Genomic DNA, 8457 nt, shown 5'->3' with positions numbered 1-8457 from the left:
GTTTGAGCCCATCAGCCACGCTATAGAGAAAGATGTAGCCATTTGTGTCTGTAAAGATTATAGCCTTGGAAACCCTGTGGGGCAGCTCTAGTTAGTCCTAAAGGGTTCCTGTGAGTGGGAAATGACTTGATGATAGTGGTTTTTTTTGTTTGTTTGTTTTATTTTGTTTTTTGCTCATGTGATGCTTTTAGGGCTACCTGGAAAGAGCCCTTGCCCACTCATCAGCCATAGCACTTGATATCCTAGGATTGTTGTTGTTATTTGCTATCGAGTTGGCCCCGATTCCCAGCGACCCCTCCTTGGGTTTCCGAGGCAGTTATCACTATGGAAGTAGGATTGCCCAATCTTCCTTCCGAGGAGTGGCTGGTGGGTTTGAACCGCCAGCCTTCTGGTTAGGAGTCAAGTGCCCTAGGCACTATGCTACCAGAGCTCCCGATCCTAGGATTAGGGATACAGTTTTAGGGGTTATGGTTTAAATGCCAAAAGGCTCATTGGAAGATACATTAAAATTAGGGAATTGGGGAAAGAGGAAAAGGAGACTCTGAGAAAAACTGAAAGACATGGCAGGAAACATAGGAGAACCCTAGTGATGGTGGTCTCAGGGGTGTGGTGGGAAGCTGTGGTTGAGGAGTGAATGGAAGGGAGACAGTGAAGACAAGAAGTCTTCACTCATGTGCTTTCATAAAGCTGGCTAAGCTTCTCCATCCTGAGATGCTGATGTAAACTACAGTCATTTCTGTGGGCCTCCCTTTCTCTCTACTCCCCTTCTTGCTTTGGAACCAAGCAAAATTAATGGTGGAACAAGAACCCTAAGGTAAGGCAGCAAGAACACCTATGGCCAATACTGGTAGAGGACTCAGAGATGCACGTTTTCCCCAAAGCCTCCCCACTTTCCCTAGACACCTCTCACTTTTTCCATATTTGTGTTTCCTTCCACTGGTAGATAATGGATTCTAGTCTCCCATTTCATTAAAGATACCTCCTCAATAAGGGAGCAATAACCCAGTGAGTTACGCAGGAATGATCACATCTCTCAGTGATGTAATCTGGCTAGCAAGAAGGGAAAGACCATCTGTTGACCCTTGGAATCAAGGCATGCTTCCTTGAACCTTTTCCTCTTTAATCTGGTATAGAAGGCAGGTGCCTCTACTCTGATTTCCTCATACCTTGCTCTGGTCCCTAATTTCTAGAATCTAGAGTGCCAGGCTATTATGGCGTGGGAGATTCTCCATCATTCCCATGGGACCCAGGCTTGTTTCTGCTCAGCCTCTACTAGACACTGGATTTCTGGAGGAGAGACTGAGGATGTGACTTGGGGCATATCTAAAGTGCAGACCTCTAATGTCAGGGTGAAAGGGAAGCCTGAGGTCAAGATTGACCTAAATTAAAATGACATATATGGTTCTTCTGGAATCTTCCTTGGCTCTTAAAAGCAGAGAACAATGAGGAGGAATTGGACCCTTTCCCTTCATCACGTCAGTCCTTCCCATCCTGCTCCAGGCCTCAGCCTGAATCTGAACACTTCCCCATTTACCACCAACATGGAAACCAGCACGTTAAAGAGGACAGAAGTCCAATTATCTTGTCATCTTAAGGAGATCCTGGAGGTTCTTTCTCAGCTGGAAAGATCACACTAATCACCCAGGCTTGTTAAGTTTGTTAATCAAAACTTTTTGTGTTTTCTAAAACAACCTGTTTGAAGAAAAGGTGACAGAGTAGGAGGTGGTGGAGGATACACAAGATTTATTTTAATTTTTTTTTAATTTTTCTTGTGATTTGGGCGAAAGTTGGATACACGGAATTCATTGAGGAACTTTTTTGTTTTAAGTGTGAAAGACTTGAGTAAGCCTGAGAGACAAGAGCCAATGGAAAAGAGAGATTCAAGATAGAAGAAAGAAAAAGTTAATGATGGAACCAGATCTTAGAGGAGACAGGATCCCGTGGAAATCCCCTCAAGAGGGGCTGGCACCAAGCAGAAAGAGAGACTCATCGCTGAGACTAAACTCAGTACTCAGCTCATGTTGACTTGACTCCAACTCATGGCCCCACATGTGTCAAAGTAGACCTGTGCTCCAAAGGGTTTTCATTTTTAAAATAATATTTCATTATGTTTTCAGTGAAAGTTTACATAGCAAATTAGGTTCCCAAAAGACGGTTTCTATGCAAATTGTTCAGGGACATTGTTGTTGTTGTTATGTGCCGTCGAGTCAGACCCGACTCATAGCGACCCCTCCTTGGGTTTCCTAGGCAGTATCACTGCGGAAGTAGATTGCCCCGTTAGTTACATTTTTTTTACAGTGTGCCAACAATTTTTAATTGTGATCTGGTTGTTCCATTTCCCGTACTGTAGTTTTCCTGTCCCCTTATATTCTCATCTTTTCTTTAGAGTAATTATTGACCTTTTGGTTTTATATAGATGTTTTTTTACAGATGGTCTCTTATAGATGGACCATTGTACATAGGAGTAATATCCTTTATTTCGTGTGCCAATTTGTTATTCAAGGCACAATTTGTAAATGTGTAACCATTTCCTATGTCTCTCATTACTGGGATGAGTTGGACTGTCTTCCTTGCCTGCCTAGTCAGAGAATTCATAACCTCGTCAGAGAAGCCAGCCTAGACTTTAAAGAGAAGTATGATATTTTTAGATGATCAAGTCCAATTCCATCATTTTTTATCATTGGTATCAAAACCCACGTTGATGAAATGACTTGCTCAGAATCACCAAGCATTTAGTTTAAGCATTGTTGTTGTTGTTGTTGTTGTTTGCCGTCGAGTCGGCCCCGACTCAGCGACCCCTCCTTGGGTTTCTGAGGCAGTTATCACTACGGAAGTAGGATTGCCCAACCTTCCTTCCGAGGAGTGGTTAGGAGTTACTTAAAGAGACATGTTGCTTAAAGGCACATTATGAAATCATTGCTGTCTAATACTATAAAGTAAGACTTAGCCTACATAGACTCTTTTTTATTTTTTGAATGCTTTAGGTGAAAGTTTACACAGTTAATTAGACCCCCATTCTGCAATTCATACACAAATCAACCTGTGACATTAGTTACAATCTCTGTAAGGTGTCAGCATCTCACCATTTCCAACCCGCCCCGTCCTGCTTCCATCCATACAGTTTCCCCGCCCCTCCTGGCCTTCTCATCTCTGTTTTTGGGTAAATGTTGACCTTTTGGTCTTGTAGAGTTGATTGTTTAAAGGAACACATTCCTTAAGGGTGTTATTGTTTATTTTATAGGCCAATCTATTATTTGGCTGAAAGGTGACCTCCAGAACCTTCAGTTCCAGGGTAAAAGGGTATCTTAGGGTGATAGTCTTTATTAGTAAATAATCTTTATTAGTCCAGTAAGTTTGGCTTTTTATGAAGTTGAATTTTGTTCTACATTTTTCTCCCATTGGGACCTTCTGTTGTGTCCCTATTCAGGCTGCTCAGTGGTAGCCATGCACCATCTAGTTCTTCTAGTCTCAGGTTAGCTGGGATTTGCTGCTAGTCCTGTGATCTAATTTCTTCTTTGAATCTTCCATTTCCTTCACTCTCCTTTGCTCCAGACAGGAAGAGGCCAACGGACGACTGCTTGCAAGCTATTAAGACCCCAAATGCTACTCACCGAACTAGGATGTGGAACATTATCTCTATGAACTGTTATGCCAGTTCACCTAGTTGTTCCACAAGACTGTGGTCCTTTCAAACCCAGTAAATCAATACTATGAGGTGTTTGCACATATCTAGGAAGTATCCCTAACCCCTAACTGTGCACCCTATGTGCTTTATTATTATGGATATATATATATATATATACACACACACACATACATACAAGGAGCTGTGGTAGCATAGTGCCTAAAGAACTTGACTGCTAACCAGAAGGCTGGCGGTTCAAACCCACGAGCCATTCCTCGGAAGGAAGGTTGGGCAGTCCTACTTCTGTAGTGATACTACCTCGGAAACCCAAGGAGGAGTCGCTATGAGTTGGGTTTCACTCGATGGCACATAACAACAACAAACAACATATATATGCAGCAATACAAACATGGATATACAAGTGCCCACAAATATATCTGTTTATACACGCGCATGCACTCCCATATGCCTTGTGGTATACAGATCTTCCTATGTACTTTTTGCTTGTTATTACTGTTGTTGGAAGATGGTATATGTTATAACATTTACCATAGTTGCCCAGCTCCAAAGCTTCAATGGCCTTTCTTGTGAGGTCCCTCCAGGTGGACTCCAACCTGCAACCTTTCAGTTAGCAGCTAAATGCATTAACCTTTAATTAGGCTGGCGGTTCAAACCCACCAGACACTCCTCGGAGGGAAGGTTGGGCAATCTACTTCTGTAGTGATACCACTTCGGAAACCCAAGGAGGGGTTGCTATGAGCCAGATCCGAAGGCAGTGTGTTTGTTTTTTTTTTGGAAGACTCCTTGACTAATAGGTGTTAATGATATATAGCTTCAGGTGGGGCCAGTCAGGAAAGACATTCTTGAGGGAGATAATCTGCATTTAAAATGGATCCTAAAACCTTTAAGAAATTATGGAATACCTACTTTGTGAGAGCCATTTGCACATATCATATTTCATTCTCACAGTATCTATGTGGTAGATATTGTATGCTAGAGCAAACAACTTCAGAGAAGTTAAGCAACATATCCTAGGTAACATAGTTTGAAAGAGAAGCACTGCGTTTAGAATCCAGGCTTGTTTAGCACATGTTCTTTGTAAGCCTCGTGCACCACCACGCTGCCTTAGAGCAAAGAAGAAGTAGTTGTGCCTGTCCTGGAAAGCCCGTGGGGGTGGTGTTGGGGCAGTGTATCTTTTCATCTCTGGAATTGCCACAGGAATTCGTTATTTGCCTCAGTGTAGGACTTGTCCTGGATTCCAGAGTTTCTAGTTTGTCTAGAAATCCACCCAACTGCATCAAGCAGCACAGGGCCACCTAGGGCCTCAAAGAGTCAGTCAATAGTCTGGCAGGAATTTGGATTAAATATTGATAACAATCTTCAGTACTAGAAGGTTATTTCCCTGATTTTGTACATTATACAGTATTCTGGTTACCTAGTGCCGCACTGACAAGGAACACAAATGAGACGCTTGAACAAACAGGAGTTTATTCTCTTACAATTTGGAGACTTTAAATCTGAGTTCAAAGTGCCAGCCTCTAGGGGCTGAGTGAAGGCCCCTCAACCTTGGGGTTCAGCTCTGCCTCCTGCTCCCGGCCCACTGAAGCTAGAGGCTTTTTTTTGCTCAGGCAGCTGCTGGCTTCTGAGACTGACAAGCCCAAGGTTGACAAGCAAAAAGGCACAGTACCGATGTTACAAAACCACACGGCAGGCCATTAATTCAAGTCCGTTGAAAGTCCCAAGGTCTGCAGAGCACGTCAGGCTGCTAAACAATGACACGACTACATGCAGGGTTCAAGCGTGGCTAAGCTAGAGACCATGCCCAAAGCTGCTTCTTATATATGGGAAGCAGACCACATACCCAAAGCAGCTACTCAGCTGCTCCAATAGATTCCACCGTGGAGTTAATTACCAATCTCACCGTGGGGAATATCTACATTCAGCTGCCCAGGCACTCAACCAGGCCCAGGCAAGTTGACCCACAAACTTAACCACTGCATACAGTGTCTTTGATACTTGAAAATGTAGGAAGGGCTGGTGAAGATACTTGTAGTCCTGAAGATTCTTGACTAGTAATTGTGACTAATTCCATGAATTACGTGATCATTTATGTAAACTAGCCGAACTGATAACAGTAGTTGCTTCTAGAGGAAGGGACCTAAGAGATTGTCCAGGAGATATTGGCTATGTACATGTGTTATTAAATCAAATGCCTTTTAAATCATATCTCTATAATGATGATGACATACATTTATTTGTTAAATGCAAAGTCCTCAGGTAACAGTATCAAAAGATATCAAAACTCATCATCATAGAGTCGACTTTAGCGACTTTATAGGACAGAGTAGAAATGCCTATAGGGTTTCCAAGGCTATAAATCTTTATAATCTGACCTTAGGGTTACCACTTGAGGGCTTAACCACTTAGCCACCAGAGCTCCTACCAAAAGATAAGACTGCAGTCTTATCTCCTAAAGGAGCCCTGGTGGTGCAATGCTGAGCACTTGGCTGTAACCAAAGGTTGATGATTCAAACTTATTAGTGGCTCTGTGTGAGAAAAGACCTGGCAATCTGTTCCCATAAATATTACAGCCTAGGAAACTCTGTGGGGCAGTTCTTCTCTGTCATATGGGGTTACTATGAATTTGAATTGATGTGATGTCACCCAACAACAATTCTCCTTAAGTCCAGTGACAGAAGAGTGGTTAGGTGCCATGCAGGTTTCTGTGTTCTAGAACCCAAAGCATGCAAAGATCCGCATAGTACCCTCTGCCGAAACATCCCTCTCCCATTATGTCAGTATTCCCTGTGTGGAGCAGTAGGAAAAGGTGACTCTAGGGAGAAATCAAAGTTGTTTACTATTATTATTTATTCTGGAATGTTCTGGGCATGAAGCAGTTGTTATTTAGGCTCTCTCCTGAAGTTAGACTGGAGATCAAGTGATTAAAGGGTTGATGACAGGAGAAATGTAGGAATTTAAAGATAAGGAAGAGTAAGGAGCTCCAAGATACTCTGGGGAAAGGCTTTTGTAAGAATGAGTCTGCAAATATTGAGAAAGCTGACTTAAAAAGCAGATTCCCAGCGGGTGGGATATGGGAACATCCTAAAATCTCTCACTTTCTCCAATTCTCTCAGAATTGCCTGGAGGAAGGAGTTTGTCTTCCCTTTGTCTTGATGCATCTTGACTAATTCCATTAGTCACCCCACTCCATAATCTCGAATTCATTCACTCAGCAAATATTGGGCACTTTCAATAATGGGTGCTGTTCTAGGCTCTAGGGACACAGGGGTGAATGAAAATGACAAGATCATGCTTCTTCTCTTCCTGATGGAAAATGTTAAAAAATATCAGGTGATATACAAAATGCAATCAAAGTTAGGGTGATGAACTAGAGAGGAACAGCAGGTACTTTAGATGAAGATGGCCTACAAAGGCCTGCCTGAGGAGGTGACATTGAGGCTGAGCTCTGAATGAGAGGAAAGATCTGGCATTTGAAGATCTGTGGGATGAACATTCTAAGACAGAAGGAACAGCAAATGTGAGCTCTCCTGAAGGTGTGAAAAAGCTTGGCATGTTTGAGAAGAAGGACAATGAGGATGGAGTGAAGTGAGCAAGGGGAAGAGGCGTGGAAGAGATTGAAGAGACAGCCTCTGGCTAGAGTGAGGGTTCCTGATTTTATTGTAAGGGCAATGGGGAGCCATTGAAGGTTCTAAGCAGGAGATTGACATGATCCTGTTTATGTTTCAAAAGCTCTCTTTGGCTCCAGTGTGGAGAAGCAATTATATGACAGAGCACAAAATCAGAGATCAGTTAGGAGCTAATTGCAGTAATCCAGGCCATAGGCTTGAACCAAGGTGGTTAGTAGTGGAGGTGGTGGAGGACAGAAATGCTGAGAATCTGGAGGTATATATAGATATATAAATTTTTATTGTGATTTGGGTGCAAATTTACAAAGCAGATTCGTTTTACTCTCAACAATCATGCACATTTGGTTTTACAATCCCAACAATAAAAACTTTCCTCCCATCTTGTCCCTGTGACTACGCCCTCCCTGCGTCCTTCTTATCTATATATTCCTGTCTGTCCAGCTTTCCCTCTTTGCAAATGCTGCCCTTCTAATGTCTCACAGTTGATTGATCCAAGGGGTACATCCCCTGAGGGTGGGTGGGTGCATCTCCCTGGGGTAGGTGTTCTGGTTGCAGGCCTTTCTACTATTTGGCTGAGAGCTAATCTGTGGAAGTGAGTCCAGTCTGGGGGTTCCACCAATCTCTGTGACCAGTAATTTGAGTCATTTTTGTGTTTTTTTTTTGAGTTTTGTTCCACGTTTTGTTTCCTTCTCTATCCAGGATCTCCAATTTTGATCCCTTTGCAAGGAGTTGGCATCGGTAGCTGGGCACCATCTATTTTTCCTGGTCTCAGGATCATGAAGGTTGAAGTCCTTGTAGTCCATCATATCCTGGGACTAATTATTTCCATATGACTTTGATTTTCTTCACTCTTCTTTGTTAGATTCTGGATATGTTTTGGATATATTCAACAGAGCTTGCTGATAAATTGAGTGCAGGACGTAAAAGACAAAGGGAAGAATCAAGAGTTTGGAACTGGGCAAATGCTCACCTTTCCTTATTTTCTACTGCTATTATGTACACTCCTCGGAAAGAAGGTTGGGCAATCCTACTTCCGTAGTGACACTGCCTCGGAAACCCAAGGAGGGGTCGCTATGGGTCTGGGCTGACTCGACGGCACATAACAACATTATGTACCTTGGGAGCTCTGGTAGCATAGTGCCTAGGGCACTTGACTCCTAACCAGAAGGAAGGTTGGGCAATCTA

This window comes from Orycteropus afer, unplaced genomic scaffold, assembly GCF_000298275.1.
Source record: "Orycteropus afer afer isolate SDZICR_OR568_19922 unplaced genomic scaffold, OryAfe1.0 scaffold00021, whole genome shotgun sequence".
Lineage (NCBI taxonomy): Eukaryota > Metazoa > Chordata > Mammalia > Tubulidentata > Orycteropodidae > Orycteropus > Orycteropus afer.
This window is presented reverse-complemented; position numbering follows the sequence as displayed.